An 18,784-nucleotide genomic window follows, 5' to 3' on the forward strand; every position below is an offset into this window, starting at 1 on the left:
CTTCTTTATCCATTCATCCATCAGTGGACATTTGGGCTCTTTCCATACTTCGGCTGTTGTTGATAGTGCTGCTGTAAACATTAGGGTGCATGTGTCCCTTCGAAACAGCATACTTGTATCCCTTGGATAAATGCCTAGTAGTACAATTGCTGGGTCGTAGGGTAGTTCTATTTTTAATTTTTTGAGGAATCTCCATACGTTTTCCAGAGTGGCTGCACCAGTTTGCATTCCCACCAGCAGTGCAAAAGAGATCGATCCTCTTTCTCCACATCCTCGCCAACATCTGTTGTTGCCCGAGTTGTTAATGTTAGCCATTCTGACAGGTGTGAGGTGGTATCTCATTGTGGCTTTGATTTGTATTTTCCGGAAGATGAGTGATGTTGAACATTTTTTCATGTGTCAGTCGGCCATCTGGATGTCTTCTTTGGAGAAGTGTCTATTCATGTCTTTTGCCCATTTCTTCACTGGATTATTTGTTATTTGGGTGTTGAGTTGGATAAGTTCTTTATAGATTTTGGATACTGACCCTTTATCTGATATGTCCTTTGCAAATATCTTTTCCCATTCTGTCGGGTGCCTTTTAGTTTTGCTGATTGTTTCCTTCACTGTGCAGAAGCTTTTTCTTTTGATGAGGTCCCAGTAGTTCATTTTTGCTTTTGTTTCCCTTGCCTCCGGAGACGTGTTGAGTAAGAAGTTGCTGCAGCCGAGATCAAAGAGGTTTTTTCCTGCTTTCTCCTCGAGGATTTTGATGGCTTCCTGTCTTACTTTTAGGTCTTTCATCCATTTTGAGTTTATTTTTGTGTATGGTGTAAGAAAGTGGTCGAGGTTCATTCTTCTGCATGTCGTTGTCCAGTTTTCCCAGCACCACTTGCTGAAGAGACTGTCTTTATTCCACTGGATATTTTTTCCTGCTTTGTCAAAGATTAGTTGGCTATACGTTTGTGGGTCCATTTCTGGGTTCTCTGTTCTGTTCCATTGATCTGAGTGTCTGTTTTTGTGCCAGTACCATACTGTCTTGATGATTAGGGCTTTGTAGTATAGCTTGAAGTCCGGGATTGCGATGCCTCCTGCTTTGGTTTTCTTTTTCAAGATTGCTTTGGCTATTTGGGGTCTTTTCTGGTTCCATACAAATTTTAGGATTGTTTGTTCTAGCTCTGTGAAGAATGCTGGTGTTATTTTGATAGGAATTGCATTGAATATGTAGATTACTTTGGGTAGTATCGACATTTTAACAATACTTGTTTTTCCTATCCAGGAGCATGGAATCTTTTTCCATTTTTTTATGTCGTCTTCAATTTCTTTCATAAGCTTTCTATAGTTTTCAGTGTATAGACTTTTCTCCTCTTTGGTTAGATTTATTCCTAGGTGTTTTATGGTTTTTGGTGCAATTGTAAATGGGGTTGATTCCTTGATTTCTCTTTCTGTTGCTTCAGTGTTGGTGTATAGGAATGCAACTGATTTCTGTGCATTGATTTTATATCCTGTGACTTTGCTGAATTCATGGATCAGTTCTAGCAGTTTTTTGGTGGAATCTTTTAGGTTTTCCACATGGAATATCATATCATCTGCAAAGTGTGAAAGTTTGACCTCGTCCTGGCTGATTTGGATGCCTTTTATTTCGTTGTGTTGTCTGATTGCAGAGGCTAAGACTTAAAATACTATGTTGAATAACAGTGGTGAGAGTGGACATCCCTGTCTTGTCCCTGACCTTAGGGGGGAAGCTGTCAGTTTTTCTCCATTGAGCATGATATTAGTATTGGGTCTGTCATATATGGCTTTTATGATCTCGAGGTATGATCCTTCTATCCCTACTTTCTTGAGGGTTTTTATCAAGAAAGGATACTGTGTTTTGTCAAATGCTTTCTCTGCATCTATTGGGAGGATCATGTGGTTCTTGTGCTTTCTTGTATTGATGTGGTGAATCACATTGATTGTTTTGTGGATATTGAACCAGCCCTGCATCCCAGGTATGAATCCCACTTGGTCATGGTGAATATATATATATATTTCTTTTTTAATTTTTTTTTTATTTTTAATTTTTTTTTCAACGTTTATTTATTTTTGGGACAGAGAGAGACAGAGCATGAACGGGGGAGGGGCAGAGAGAGGGAGACACAGAATCGGAAACAAGCTCCAGGCTCTGAGCCATCAGCCCAGAGCCTGACACGGGGCTCGAACTCACAGACCGCGAGATCGTGACCTGGCTGAAGTCGGACGCTTAACCGACTGCGCCACCCAGGCGCCCCATGAATATATTTTTTAATGTATTATTGGATCTGGTTGGCCAATATCTTGTTGAGGATTTTTGCATCCGTGTTCATCAGGGAAATTGGTCTATAGTTCTCCTTTTTAGTGGGGCCTTTGGTCTGGTTTTGGAATCAAGGCAATGCTGGCTTCATAGAAAGAGTTTGGAAGTTTTCCTTCCACTTCTATTTTTTGGAACAGCTTCAAGAGAATAGGTGTTAACTCTTCCTTAAATGTTTGGTAGAATCCCCTGAAATGCCATCTGGCCCTGGACTCTTGTTTTTTGGGAGAGTTTTGATTACTAATTTGATTTCTTTACTGGTTATGGGTCTGTTCAAATTTTCTTTTTTTTTATTATTTTTTTTAACATTTATTTATTTTTGAGAGACAGAGAGCGACAGAGCATGAGCAGGGGAGGGGCGAAGAGAGAGGGAGACACAGAATCCAAAGCAGGCTCCAGGCTCCAAGCTATCAGCACAGAGCCTGATGTGGGGCTCGAACTCACAAACCACAAGGTCATGACCTGAGCCAAAGTCGGATGCTTAACCGGCTGAGCCACCCAGGTGCCCCTGTTCAAATTTTCTGTTTCTTCCTGTTTCAGTTTTGGTAGTTTATGTTTCTAGGAATTTGTCCATTTCTTCCAGATTGCTCATTTTATTGGTGTATAATTGCTCATAATATTATTCTCTTACTATTGTTTTTATTTCTGCTGTGTTGGTTGTTGATCTCTTCATTCTTGGTTTTATTTATTTGGGTCCTTTCCTTTTTCTTTTTGATCCAACTGGCTAGTGGTTTATCAATTTTATTAATTTTTTCAAAGAACCAGCTTCTGGTTTCATTTTCAAAATCTTTTCTAATTGAAATTAGGACCTTTTGTCTGCAGAGTTGCTTAACACTGGTGTTACTGGACCCCACTTGTCTTGTTTTTAACGAAAAGAGGCTTTGGGGAGTAGGAGTGTAGTTTCCTTGGGAAGTGACTATCTTTCCCCAAGAGTAGTGCCCCCCCCCCCCCCCCCCCCCCGCAACCTTACGCTGTCTAGCATAGGCAGAACAGAGCCTGCTGTCCTGGTGTATCAGCAAGTATGTTCTTCCTTCACAGTGTGTTTATCTCTGCCAAATGTTGATTCTTATTACTTTATTTTTATTGTATTTTAAAAGTTTATGTAAGTAATCTCTACACCCAACGTGGGGCTTGAACTCACAACCCCCAGATCAAGGGTGGCACACTCTTCTGACTGAGCCAGCCAGGCACCACGAATCTTATTACTTAAAAAAAAAAAAAATCCATGTATGTTAACCCAGTTAGAACTAACGTGAGAATTTTAAGCGATACAATTTGAAACATAGCTCAGTAGCTGTGGAAGATCAGATCAGAATGCCACAAGCGTTGTGTCCTGAGTCCTTGACAGAGGTGACTTAGGGTTGGGTCACCAGCTGGGATGATGTGATGAACCTCCACTTATCCCAGTTTCCATCATAAGAGCTGGAACTGATTTTTTTAACTATTTTTTTTTTAAATGTTTATTTATTTTTGAGAGAGAGAGAGTCAGCACAAGCAGGGCAGGGGCAGAGAGAGAGGGAGACACAGAATCTGAAGCAGGCTTCAGGCCCTGAGCTGTCAGCACAGAGTCCAACACGGGGCTTGAACCCATGAACCATGAGATCATGACCTGAGCCTAAGTTGGACGCTTAACCTACTGAACCACCCAGATGCCCCTTAAACTAATTAAAAAAAATTTTTTTTTAACGTTTATTTATTTTTGAGACTGAGAGAGACAGAGCATGAATGGGGGAGGGTCAGAGAGAGAGGGAGACACAGAATCTGAAACAGGCTCCAGGCCCTGAGCTGTCAGCACAGAGCCCGGCGTGGGGCTTGAACTCATGGACCGCGAGATCATGACCTGAGCCGAAGTTGGACGCTTAACCGACTGAGCCACCCAGGTGCCCCTCCCTTGAACTAATTTTTAATGCCAAAAAATGACTTTTAGGGGTGGCTACCTGTCAGAGCTTTTATTTACTATTTTGGGTGGTGGTTGGTTATTGTTTATTTTGTTTATCTCAAACATAGAAGAATATTCAGAATAATATAACAAAAAAATGTTCGTGGCCCTCCAGCTTTGTCATATCTCAATATTATACCATAATCCTGCTTCAGATATTCGTACTTAAAAAAACAAATCAGAGTGAAGATATTTCACTTCTCAGTGCTGTTTACTTCCTTACCCCAGCGGTAACACTATTCTGAATTATATATTCTCATGCATGTTTTCCTTTTTTTATTGCATGTGTGTTTCTTTACAACATTGAGTGTTGTTTTGTATATTTTAAATGCTTTTTTTTTAATGTTTATTTATTTTTGAGAGAGATACAGAGCGCGAGTGGGGAAGGGGCAGAGAGAGAGGGAGACAACAGAACTGGAAGCAGGCTCCAGGCTCTGAGCTGTCATTACAGAGCCTGACGTGGGGCTTGAACTCATGAACTGTGAGATCATGACCTGAGCCAAAGTTGGACGCTCAACCAACTTGAGCCACCCAGGTACCCCAGTTGTTTTGTTTATTTTTTAAACTTTATATAAATGGTTATTATCTTGTATTTATTTTTCTGCAGCTTTCTTTTTCACTTAATGTCATTGAAGTTTATCCATATCAATTTATGTTATATTCTAGTTCATTTATTTCAAGTTGTATAATATTCCATTGGATGAGAGGACTATAATATGTTTATGCATGTTCCTATTAATGGATGTTTAGATTGCTTTTTATTTTTCACTGACCCTAACTGTGTTACAATGAAGATTCAAAATTTCCTTGTATACCTGTTCTAGAATTTTTCTAGGAGCAAAATTTATAATTCATAGGGCTGAGCATCTTTAATCCTGGTAGATATTTCCAATTATTCAAAGTGTCAGTTTGCACTCCCACCAGTTGTGTGTAAGAATCCTTGCTTAGCAGCCTCCCCAGCATTTTGTACTGTCAGACTGTGGCAAAAACTTTATCGAATGTGTATAAAATGTTTCTTGGTCGTTTGAGTTTTCTCTTCTAAGAGTTACCCAGTCATATCCTTTATCTTCTTACTGTTTTTTTTTTAATTTAATTTATTTTTTAATTTACATCCAAATTAGTATATAGTGCAACAATGATTTCAGGAGTAGATTCCTTAATGCCCCTTACCCATTTAGCCCATCCCTCCTCCCACAACCCCTCCAGTAACCCTCTGTTCTCCGTATTTAAGTCTCTTATGTTTTGCCCCCTCCCTGTTTTTATATTATTTTTGTTTCCTTTCCCTTACGTTCATCTGTTTTATCTCTTAAAGTGCTCATATGAGTGAAGTCATATGGTATTTGTTTTTCTCTGACTAATTTCGCTTATCATAATACCCTCCAGTTCCATCCACGTAGTTGCAAATGGCAAGATTTCTTTCTTTTTGATTGCCGAGTAATACTCCATTGTATATATATCCCACATCTTCTTTATCCATTCATCCATCGATGGACATTTGGGCTCTTTCCATACTTTGGCTATTGTTGATAGTGCTACTATAAATGTTGAGGTGCATGTGTCCCTTCGAAACAGCACACCTGTATCCCTTGGATAAATACCTAGTAGTGCAATTGCTGGGTCGTAGGGTAGTTCTATTTTTAATTTTTTGAGGAATCTCCATACGTTTTCCAGAGTGGCTGCACCAGTTTGCATTCCCACCAGCAGTGCAAAAGAGATCCTCTTTCTCCACATCCTCGCCAACATCTGTTGTTGCCTGAGTTGTTAATGTTAGTCATTCTAACAAGTGTAAGGTGGTATCTCATTGTGACTTCTTACTGGTTTTTAAAGAGTTACTCATATATTGTGGATACTAATCCTTTTACTGGCTCTATATCCACAGGTATCTCCCAGACTGGCTTATCTTTGCTTTGTTTGTATTTTCTTGTGAATTTTCATTTTTGATGTAGTGAATTTATTGATCTTTTCCTTTTCAGTTTACACATTTTGTGCCTGGGAATTTTGATTAGAAGTGCATTTGATTAGATGTTCATTTGATTAGAAGTTTATAGGGAGGGGTACCTGGGTAGCTCAGTTGGTTAAGCCTCCAACTTGACCTCAGGTCATGATCTCATGGTTTGTGTGCTCAAGCCCCTCGTTTGGTTCTGTGCTGACAGCTCAGAGCCTGGAGCCTGCTTTGGATTCTGTCTCCTTCTCTCTCTGTCCCTCTCCTACTTGCACTCTCTTTCAAAAACAAAATAGTAAAAAAAAATTAAAAAGAAAAAAGCTTATAGGGAGAATTGACATTTTGTAATAGTCTCCATCTTGGAACATGTCAATCTTTCTGATTATTTAGGTCTTTTTTAATGTGTTTATTTCTTTTTAGTTTTTATTTTTTAAAGTTTATTTATTTTGAGAGAGAGAGAGAGAGAATGGGAAGGGCAGGGAGAGGGAGAGGGAGAGGGAGAGAGAGAGAGAGAGAGAGAGAGAGAGAGAGAGAGACACTCCCAAGCAGGCTCTGCACTGTCAGCGCAGAGCCCCATGTGGGGCTCAAACTCATGAACCATGAGCTCATGACCTGAGTGGAAACCAAGAGGTGGACGCTTAACCAACTCAGCCACCCAGGCGCCCCTCTTTTAATGTCTTTAAATGAAGTGTTATACTTTTTGTCACAAAAATCCTAACATATCTTTCCCTAGATTTATTGTCAGGTAACATATGGTTATTGTTGCTATTGTAAATAATATTTTTAAAATTATACTTTCTAAATGGGTGTTAACTGCATATAGAAATAATAAAATAGGTTTTTCTATATTAATCTTTCACATAACTGCCTTACTATGCTCTCCTGTATTTTTTTTTTTTTAGCTCCTGTATTTCTAATAGTAGTTTACCTGTACATTTTCTATGTTGAAATAATAGGATCCTCAATCGTTGACAGTTTTCTTTCTTTGTTCCAATTTTTATGGTTTCTATGTGTGTCTTATTTATTGGTTAGAATCTCTAACAACTTGATGTTGATAGAAATTTTGATAGCATGCAACCACGTCTTGTTCCTGAATTTACAGTGTATGTTCCCATATGTTCTCATACTAAATGTGGTGTGGTGGCTTTTGGTGGACTCTTTTTATCCAGTGAAAGAAGTTTTCACCTAGTTTGCTAAGAGTTTGTTTGCTTTTGTAATCATAAATTAGTTCTAAATTTTATGAAAGTTTTTTCTGCATCTTTTGAGATAGCATGTAGCTTATTATCTCCTTCAATCTGGTAGTTGTATTACCAGCAATTTTGGGAAACTAGGGGCGCCTGAGTGGCTCAGTTGGTTGAACGTCCAACTTTAGCTCAGGTCATGATCTCACTGTTTGTGAGTTCAAGCCCCGTGTCGGGCTCTGTGCTGACAGCTCGAAGCCTGGAGCCTGCTTTGGATTCTGTCTCCTTCTCTCTCTGCCTCTCCCCACTTGTGCTCTGTCTCTCTGTCTCTCAAAATAAATAAATGTAAACAAAAAAATTTTTTTAAAGAAATTTTTAGGAAACTAGTTTTAGTCTTCCCTGTTGGCTCTTGCTTTTGTTTGGTTAGTTGTTCATGTGTTTGTACTTTTGGATTGTGAGTGCATCTTCAATAAGGCTTTATCTATGAGACTCTTATGTGGCCCAGATTGGGGTGTGTCCCAGAGATGTTTTGCATTTACTTCTAGCTGACTAGTGTGTATCACTTGCCTGGGACCACTTTAGTTTTGATTAATTTCTTGGACTATGTAGATTAGATACTTTTTCCCCCTCCTCCAAACTAGGTTGACACAGCTTTTATGTTGTCTTCTATGTTGCTGGTTATTTTCTGTATCATTCTTTCCTGGGAGTATAGCTCTTCATGTTCTGTCTTTATGTAGAGGTTGCAGTCTTTCCTTTTTAGCTTCTTTGAACCCCAAGGCATTGTTTCTTATCTTACTTCCACCCATCCCCAAGACTGGCACCCTCCTCTTCTCTTTGGACTGCCATTGTGTTAGCTCTCAAGAGTATTTGTGTTTTCAGTTTGCTTTTCATTCTTGGTCCTTGGTCCATTCTGTTACTTTTTTTGGTGAAAACTGTTATGCATTTAAAATGGATGCATATTGGGGTGCCTGGGTGGCTCTGTTGGTTTAGCATCCGACTTCAGCTCAGGTCATGATCTTTCAGTCTGTGGATTCGAGCCCTGTGTCAGGCTCTGTGCTGGCAGCTCAGAGCCTGGACCCTGCTTCGGATTCTATGTCTCTCTCTCTCTCTCTGCCTGTCCCTTGCTCGTGTGTGCTTATTCTCTCTCTCTCTCAAAAATAAACATTAAAAAAATTAAAAATTAAAATGGATACATTTACATAGAATTTTACCCATATATTTAGATGTTTTGCATTGGGAAAATTTGCAAGATCTCCTGTCTGCCAAGGTGCCAAGCAGGAAGCTCTTGTCCAAATTATTAGATGGACCTTGTTACTGTGGTGCTATCTTGTTGGTTTCTACTAGATAGCTTCTAGAGCTGTTAACCTGGCATCTTCTGGTGCTGTCCTACCTTCATGACTCTCTATACCCAGTATTCAAGTACTCACTATCAGTAATTTCTTTGACGGATAGTAATTTTAGAGACTTTGGGGAGCAAAAGTATAATCCATAGAGAAGCTATAAAATAGCACACTTAATCTTGGGTTTTACTAATTCTGAAATTTGAAATGGAATGTATTTCATAGTTCTTGATCAAGGTAACAGCAACACTAAAGCAGCATTTGTAAAATGGCACAAGTTCTTTCCATACTTTTATGTTAGTGGCATTTTTTAGAAGCCTGTCCAAGCTCAAAATATGTAATTATTCTTATAATTTCAATATTTTATTTATTATAGAGAGTTTATAAATAACTACAGTTTGTATAGTACTAATATCAAGTCAAAAATATACATAGAAGCCTGCCTCGTATGTCATATCCAAACTAGTGTAAAAATAATGTTATGAACTTCATTAAGAGCAGGCACATTTGGAATGTGAAGAGGCTCACTTGTCAGAATTGTTGTGGAAGCTATTGTTTTTTGTTTGTTTTTTGTTTTTATCTTTACTTAACGGGAGAGATGATTAGGAGATTCCGGAACTCCTTGTGATGTGGAGGGTTCAGTAGTTTCTTGATTAGCTTGGCTGAGTGGCAGCTCTAGCCCTGCATTTGTAACTAGGCCAGTGCCACCATTGACTTAGCTGAGCCTTTCATTCAGCTCCCTGTGATGTGACAGTGAGTTGCACTCCTTCTTGTATGCTGTGGTGAGCGGGAGGGAAGCTTAGCTCCTCATCCTGTCCTTTTTCTATCACTTACTACCTTTCTGTTTTTCATGCATTTGTATTTTGCCCATGGTGCTGGGGCAATGTCCACTTGAGAACAAGCCACAAGAATGAGTAATAACTACTTGTTAAGTAAAAGACCAGAAGATTGGAACTTTCTTTGCCCAAACCCAGCCCTGGAGTGTGTCCTTGAGATTTGGCAGTTGACTCTAGGTGTTCCACTTTTATTCTTCACTCTCAACTAGATTATTCTTGGATGGTGGATGCCAACTTTTGTAGGTTGGCATAGTGAGTGCTGATGCGACAGAGGCTTGGTTTAATTCCAGGGCAGCCTCGCCCTGGTTAGAGAGCAACTGTGCAGGCCTAGACTGTACCCTTAACTGCACTAGGGTACATGAGTATCTTGGGCACCAGGGATCAAGTATGTTTAGTGTGATTAGGGAAGAAAATACATTGTAAATTTCCTAGTGGGACAGAAACATCATTTTTTTTTTTGTATTAAGGGTATGATTTTAAATTATGATTAGATTTGATTTGGTATTTTTATTTACTCAAATGCCACAGACTTCTTTGGTGTCCCCAAATGACACTGTTATTGATTCTTTCTGTTTTGGAGTCAGATAGTCTTATGGCTTCTTGCTCTGCATCATTCTTTGAGGCATGTATATTGTATCACTTCCACAATGCCTGGCAGAATGTCTTTATTATGTCATACATAGGCTTTGGACCGAATTAATTGCTAGCCTTTCTGCCTTTTCTTTTGACCATTATTTCTACAAAATAACTATCAGCTACTTTTTTCTTTGAAGTATTTCCTCAAGCTTTTTGTTCATCTCAGTCCGTGACCTTTATCCCCTCTATCATTATAGTATCTCGTGGCCATAAGATTACTATGTGGATTATTTTGATCTCTTGTACCTCCAATATGGTGTAATGAAGTTGTGGCCTTGCCTCCATGGAATAAGCATCTTTTTCTGAAGAGTGATGAGTACATAGTTTGGTGTATGTACCCACACAAGCCATGTTGCAGTCTTTGAGAGATGGCCTTTCTTCCCAAGGGTTAATGTCCATTTTTACATCATTTCTGTTTACAGAGATGAGGTTTCCCTGCAGGTCCCCTTCTTACTTGCAAAATCCGTAGCCTGAGTTTTGTCCAGATTCCATATGCTTTTCCTCAAAGAATTATAGGAGTATTAGTTTGAAAGAAGAAGCTTTTTTTTTCTACTTCACTATATTGGCTTTAGGTCAAGTACACACTCTTTTTCCTCCACCTGTTTTTGCTAATGTTCAGATGTCACTGTTTTTGTCAATATTCATGTCCAGTGTTAGACCAGAGAGAGACTTATAGGGCACGTTTACTTAAGTAACTGGTTCAGTGGTATGAATCTTAAGCTACTTATTTCTTTAATGCTGAAGTGTGTGAAGTGTGTGTGTGTGTGTAAGAGCCTAAGAAACTGGGCACAGGTTGAATAACCTTGGCCATAAAGTAACAGTGAAATATGTAATCTAGATAGATTACATAAGTCTCCTTAGAAGATTGTTCAGAATTGGGCCACATCTACACAAAGAAGGAGGACAAGCTGGTGAGTCCAATTTCTACCTGCTGGTGGGGTGCTGTTTGTTTATGACATTGACCAGACCTAGAGCCTTCCAGAGGGAACCCAGGTGAGACTTGCCTCAGAGATGATTCCAGTTCCTGCTGGGCTCCCGAGGAAGAGGGAGAGAGGCCTACCCCCTACCAAGAGGACATCCTGTCTGTGCATGAGGATGCTGGGAGGCTTAATTTAATTAGCCTTTTTAACCCTATGTTTTTTGTGTCTTAACGGAAAGGAAGTTTCATACTAATTTGTTACTAATTAACTATAGAGAATAGTCAGCTAGGTAATCCTTCAAATCTGTACTTTGAAAGAAGGTATTTTTATACTTGGTTAAGTGTTTAAATCTTTGGAAAACTAGGAATAGATAATTTTATTCTCTTTTTCACTGTCTTTTAGAAGGTTGTTTATTTATTTTTGCCACTAAAGACTTCATTGGTGTATTTCCTAAAGACATTTTCTTATATAATCACAAACTAATTCTCAAGATCAGGAAATATAATATTGATATAATACTATTGTCTAAACCATAGTCCATATTCCATTGCTTCAACTATTCTCAGTTCTGGCTTTTATAGCTATTTTCTTCCCCAGATCCAGGATCTCATCCAGGATCCCATGTTGCATTTAGTCTCCTCTAATCTGAAATTATTCTTCAAGAATTATTTTATGTATATGGTGGGGTATACACGGTTAGCCCCTGGATTCTTGTCTTCTAGTTCATATTCTGATCCTTACTTCCTCATGGCATTCTGGAGAAAGGTGCTGCCACCTTGAGAAAAAAGGGATTGTATTTGAATGGAACTCATTTTGATTCTTCTACATTTTGGTAGCTACTAATAGATTTGGCAGTCTAAGAGGGTGTGTTGGCCAAGGGAGGTATCTAATAACAGGTGATGGTTAGACTCTATATGTAATTTGAACTGCTTGCATTACTAATGATCCTCATTGGTTCTGCTAGTTTTTCTTTACTCTCATAATCAGTTTTTATTATCCGTTGGAAATATAGAAAATAATGCATATTTGATCGGTGGTTCTTTTCCTTTTTTGTGATTTGAGAGGTAAATGCAGTATGGATTCCCATTTACAAATCCCTGTGCCATTTAATAATTTAAGTCCACTGGAAATGTGACATTTAGTAGTTTAAAGGTGCAGGCTACCTCTTGCATTGAAGTAAATACCACAGTTTATTTTTGCACATGTGAAGTCAAGAAATAATAGATCTTCAGACTTTTTGTTGCACTTTTTACTATGGTTTGTCACTTAAATCTTTATGGCACCGGGATATTTCCCAGTACCAATAACCAATTCTCTGATTCTCCAGATACCAAATGGGTGTCCAACAATTCATTTCTGACACTATTCCAAGTTAGCAGAGACCTAAGGCTAAGGACTCAGTCCCATAAGACTTTCCCCTACTTCAGATGCCAGTTGTAAGTCCTTGGCTATCCATACTTCTGACTGACCATAAATCAGGGCTCCCATGACCCCCCCTCCTTAGGCTCAATAATTTGCAAGAATGACTCACAGAACTCAGGAATATACTTATGTTTACTGGTTTATTTGAAAGGACACAGCTCAGAACAGCTAAGCGGAAGAGATGCATAGGGCAAAATATGGGGGAGGAGTGGCATGGAGTTCAGTGCCTTTTCCAGTTGTGCCATTCTTCCAGCGTCTCAGTGTATTCACTGACCCAGAAGCTCTCTGAATCTCAGTGTTCAAGAGTTTTTATAGAACTTACTCTCCAGCTCCCCATCTCCCATCTTGGGAGGTTGGTGGGCAAGGCTGAAAGTGCCAGTCTTTTAGTCACTTGGTCTTTTTGGTGACCAGTGCCATCATGAGGCTGTCTAGGGGCTCTACCCTAAGTTACTTTGTTGGCACGGATTCAGCTGTGATCAAAAGAGGGCTCAGGGTAAACAGCAGAAGACACTCCTGTCACTCAGAAAATTCTAAGGGTTTGGGAGCTCTGCCAGGAACCAGGGAAAAGGACCAAATATATTTTTGTTTTGTACCAAAGGCACCATAGGAGTATGCACCTGACTAGTCTTACCATTCACTTTAGAACTGTGAAGAGTGGAGCCAGATGAGTTTACTTATATTGGTGTGCCTGGCTGGCTGGCTGGCTCAGCTGGTAGAGCATGTGACTCTATTTTTTTTTTTTAATGTTTATTCATTTTTGAGAGATGGAGAGAGACAGAGTGTGAGTAGGGGAGGGGCAGAGAGAGAGGGAGACAAAGAATCTAAAGCACACTCCAAGCTCTTAGCTGTCAGCACAGAGCCTGACGCGGGGCTCGAACCTATGTACTGTGAGATCATGACCTGAGCTGAAGTCGGATGTTTAACTGACTGAGCCACCCAGGCGCCTGGAGTATGTGACTCTTGATCTCAGGATCGTGAGTTCAAGCCCCACGGTCGGTGGGGAGCCTACTTAAAAAAAAAAAAAAAAAGCGTAGAAACGTTTATGTCTTTAAGGAGCTTAGCTTAGCACACAGAGTGCCCAAGTTACTGGCAAAGCTAAATCAAGAACTTGAGTAAGCATGTAAATACAGTGATATTAGTATATCATATTTTTCCTATAGAATATTTTGAAAATATGCATGTATATCACAAAATAGTAGTTATCCATTAAAATTTTAGTTAATTGATAGTAGATACCAATTTAGGAAAAACATAGTATGCAACCTGTATACCATGTAGTTATAACTATTTAAAAATGAATGACAACTGAAAATCTAAAGCAATCAACATCAACTCAGCAAATTAGTGGCTATTTGCATTATAGAAGGATTCATGTAGAGTTCCTGCTATAGTTTTATTTTTAAAAGTTTTGATTTATTGAAATGCTACTAGCACAGAGCTTTTCAGGACCGTATCTGGTACATAAGTTGACTAGATATGGAGAGATCTTCCCCAAAGTTGGTGCTGAATGTTTGCAGGACTGTGAAGGGCAAACCATCCCTTCTGTGTTCAGCTTGTGTTTATCTGAGTTTGAAGACAGCCAGCCTTGAGCTCCATGGCTCTGTGATAGTTAGAAACTCCTAAGAGAAAGGAAGAGCCTCAGAGGGCTGGGGCTTTCGGAACAGACTGGTCAGAGACAGTGGAGGTGGTTGTAGATAGAGGGAGTTGGAGAGATGAGACACTGGCCATGATTTGGCTTCTCTCCAAGCCACTTCAGTCTTACCGTCTAGTAGATAAACCCGACCTGCTTTTAGGCTGATCTGCACTCAGGGCTGGTTTGGGCCTCAGCAAGCCTAGGGAAAGTAGGCCAAACATGCCCCCACAATGTAGATCCTTATCTCTGTCATCCTCACTTTAAGAATTGAGAGCTGTGTGGAAAGAGATACAGGGGTCACAAGTTGAATGGTAACATATTTAGCCAGAATTGCTTTTACTCTGTATTCAGAGATCCAGGGACCTTACTTTTATTTTTCATTTTCATTTTCATTTTCATTTTCATTTTTACTATTTTTATTTTTATTTTTTTACTGCCCTTAGATTATACTGATGGTTTAAAATGTACATGTGGCATGTGTGTGTGTGTGTGTGTGTGTGTGTGTGTGTGTGTGTGAGAGAGAGAGAGAGAGAGAGAGAGAAGAGAAGAGGAGAGAAGAGAAGAGAAGAGAAGAGAAGAGAAGAGAAGAGAAGAGAAGAGAAGAGAAGAGAGAGAAGAGAGGGAGAGAATTTTTCAGAGCCCAGATTCCTCTGGGGAACATTGGCTATGTCACATAGCCTTCTCACAGCCAAAGCTGTCACTGCTGCTTTAGTTCATATCTTACCAACTCAATTGTTTGCTGCCCTCCCTCCTCCCTTTTTTTCCATCTGACTCCATGGAGAATTAAATGAGCCTTTAATTTGCTCCTCTCAGCAGTGGCCTTCTAGAGTTTTACTCCTACTTATTCAAAATACCTGGGACTGACCCTGCAGGGATGCGCTGCTCAGTGACCTCTTGGATGAAGAACCTAAGTCAGGGAGCAAACACAAGAAACCTCAGCCCTTGGCCATTTTAAAGAGGTTGGGGATTATAGTAAAAGTAAAAATTTGACTTTTCAAATGTAGTATTAACTTTAGTCACTGAGAAAGTTTGCCCTTGATGCTGAATTACATCTATAAAATAACCTGTATACCATTAATGTATCAGATTAATCTTGTACTTTTTTATCTGAATACAGTATGGAACTGTCCAGATATTTTTTGTTGTTCATGTAATGTGATTCTGTTTTACATTTTTTTAAATGCTAATTTTTCTTTATGATACCTGAAAATATGGACTCTAAGACTATAGATTTCAAACTATTTGGTCTCAGGATCCTTTTATACTCTTTTTTAAAAAAAAAAATTTTTTTTTAACATTTATTTATTTTTGAGACAGAGAGAGACACAGCATGAACGGGGGAGGGGCAGAGAGAGGGAGACACAGAATCGGAAGCAGGCTCCAGGCTCTGAGCTGTCAGCCCAGAGCCCGACGCGGGGCTCGAACTCGCGGACCGCGAGATCGTGACCTGAGCTGAAGTCGGACGCTTAACCGACTGCGCCACCCAGGCGCCCTCCTTTTATACTCTTAAAAAATTATTGAAGATCCCAAAAAGCTTTTGTTTATATGGGTTATAATGGTTAATCTTCACTGTATTAGAAATTAAAACAAATTAAAAATATCAATTTCTTTAAAAAGTAATAAACTTGGAGCACTTGGGTAGCTCACTCAGTTAAATGTCCAGCTCTTTTTAAATTTTTTATTTTATTTTATTTTATTTATTTTTTATATTTTAAAATTTACATCCAAGTTAGTTAGCATATAGTGCAACAATGATTTCAGGAGTAGATTCCTTAATGCCCTTTACCCATTTAGCCCATTCCCCCCTCCCACAACCCCTCCAGTAACTCTCTGTTTGTTCTCCTTATTTAAGAGTCTCTTATGTTTTGTCCCCCCCCCCCCATTTTATATTATTTTTACTTCCCTTCCTTTGTGTTCATCTGTTCTGTGTCTTAAAGACCTCATATGAGTGAAGTCATATGATATTTGTCTTCCTCTGACTAATTTTGCTTAGCATAATACCCTCTGGTTCCATCCACATTGTTGCAAATGGCAAGATCTCATTCTTTTTGATTGCCGAGTAATACTCCATTGTGTATATATACCACATCTTCTTTATCCATTCATCCATCAGTGGACATTTGGGCTCTTTCCATACTTCGGCTGTTGTTGATAGTGCTGCTGTAAACATTAGGGTGCATGTGTCCCTTCGAAACAGCATACTTGTATCCCTTGGATAAATGCCTAGTAGTACAATTGCTGGGTCGTAGGGTAGTTCTATTTTTAATTTTTTGAGGAATCTCCATACGTTTTCCAGAGTGGCTGCACCAGTTTGCATTCCCACCAGCAGTGCAAAAGAGATCGATCCTCTTTCTCCACATCCTCGCCAACATCTGTTGTTGCCCGAGTTGTTAATGTTAGCCATTCTGACAGGTGTGAGGTGGTATCTCATTGTGGCTTTGATTTGTATTTTCCGGAAGATGAGTGATGTTGAACATTTTTTCATGTGTCAGTCGGCCATCTGGATGTCTTCTTTGGAGAAGTGTCTATTCATGTCTTTTGCCCATTTCTTCACTGGATTATTTGTTATTTGGGTGTTGAGTTGGATAAGTTCTTTATAGATTTTGGATACTGACCCTTTATCTGGTATGTCCTTTGCAAATATCTTTTCCCATTCTGTCGGGTGCCTTTTAGTTTTGCTGATTGTTTCCTTCACTGTGCAGAAGCTTTTTCTTTTGATGAGGTCCCAGTAGTTCATTTTTGCTTTTGTTTCCCTTGCCTCCGGAGACGTGTTGAGTAAGAAGTTGCTGCAGCCGAGATCAAAGAGGTTTTTTCCTGCTTTCTCCTCGAGGATTTTGATGGCTTCCTGTCTTACTTTTAGGTCTTTCATCCATTTTGAGTTTATTTTTGTGTATGGTGTAAGAAAGTGGTCGAGGTTCATTCTTCTGCATGTCGTTGTCCAGTTTTCCCAGCACCACTTGCTGAAGAGACTGTCTTTATTCCACTGGATATTTTTTCCTGCTTTGTCAAAGATTAGTTGGCTATACGTTTGTGGGTCCATTTCTGGGTTCTCTGTTCTGTTCCATTGATCTGAGTGTCTGTTTTTGTGCCAGTACCATACTGTCTTGATGATAACAGCTTTGTAGTACAGCTTGAAGTCCACCAACTCTTGATTTTAGCTCAGGTCATGATCTCATGGTTCGTGAGACTGAGCTCTGTGCTGACAGAAGCATTCTTGGGATTCTCTCTCCCTCCCTCTCTGCCCCTTCCTCTCACTCTCTCTCAAAATAAATAAATAAACATTAAAAACAATTAAAATAATAAATTCAATATGTATTAAATAATTTTTAATGAAAAATAATTGTTTTCCAAAAGAAAAAAATTAGAAGAGTTGAATTGTTTGACACATTTGAAAATTTGAAAATGTCTGATTGAATAGAGATAGCGAGATCCTCAGATCTGCTTCTACATATAATTTGTTGTCACTTATTGTTTTGTTAATTTACTGTATTGTAGAAGTAGATGAAGAAGGCAGGTGGAAAACGGATGAGTGTTTTAATAGCCTTTTCAGGTAATTGTGGGTATTCTTTAATACTGTATCTAAACTCTGACAAGTGGTAGTTTCTTCAAGGTTAATTGTAATATGGAATTCAAAACCACATCCAGGAACTTCTTGTATTCTATTACATTAAAATCCATTGGTCTGTCTTGCACTTCGGATGGTTCTTTAACCCATGTATGATTTTGACTTTGTGGCTCCCTTGAAAGTGTCTTCAGGACCCCAGGGGTCCCTGGACCATCCTTTGAGAACTGCTGTCTTAGAATCTGGAAGGGGGGCGCCTGGGTGGCTCAGTCGGTTGAGCGTCCGACTTCAGCTCAGGTCACGATCTCGCGGTCCGTGAGTTCGAGCCCCGCATCGGGCTCTGGGCTGATGGCTCAGAGCCTGGAGCCTGCTTCCGATTCTGTGTCTCCCTCTCTCTCTGCCCCTCCCCCAATCATGCTCTGTCTCTCTCTGTCTCAAAAATAAATAGACGTTAAAAAAAAAAAATTAAAAAAAAAAAAAAAAAAAGAATCTGGAAGGGATCTTGAAGATGAACTAGAGTCCATCTCTCTCCTGGCTAGAATAAGAGGTGTAATGGAAGCTGAGGGAGAACTGATTTGACCAAGGTCATGCAGCTAGTTTCCCATAGAGCTATGGCTAGAATTTAGGGTTTTGTTTTGTTTTGTTTTGTTTTCTCTTTTAAGAGAGACAGAGACAGCTTGAGAGGGGGAGGGGCAGAGAGAGAGGGAGAGAGAGAATCCCAAGCAGGCTTTGCACTGTCAGCACAGAACCTGATATGGGGCTCAAACCCACACACCATGAGATCATGACCTGAGCCGAAACCCAAGAATCAGACGCTTAACCACTGAGCCACCTAGGCATCCCTGGAATTAAGATTTCTTGACTGATTCTGTAAACATGGCTCCAGTGCCTCTGTTGTGCTTTGTGCTGAGTCCCTGGGCCTGGCCCCACTGCATTGGCTTTTGGGGAGAGTTGTCTCCTGTGGCTTTCCTCCTTAGAGCCCTGAATGTTTTGTTCACCTTCTTTTCCTTATTTTGTCTTAATTAAGCTCCACATTGCCAAAAGTCTCATTAATAAAATATTTCAAGC

At 39.6% G+C, this 18,784-nt stretch overlaps 1 protein-coding gene across 3 annotated transcripts in view; it reads left to right on the plus strand.

The window, feature by feature from the left end:
* Nucleotides 1–18,784, plus strand: part of RAD54L2 (RAD54 like 2) — a 111,498-nt gene that overhangs the window by 24,266 nt on the left and 68,448 nt on the right. The window lies entirely within an intron of this gene.

This window comes from Felis catus, chromosome A2 (assembly GCF_018350175.1).
Source record: "Felis catus isolate Fca126 chromosome A2, F.catus_Fca126_mat1.0, whole genome shotgun sequence".
Lineage (NCBI taxonomy): Eukaryota > Metazoa > Chordata > Mammalia > Carnivora > Felidae > Felis > Felis catus.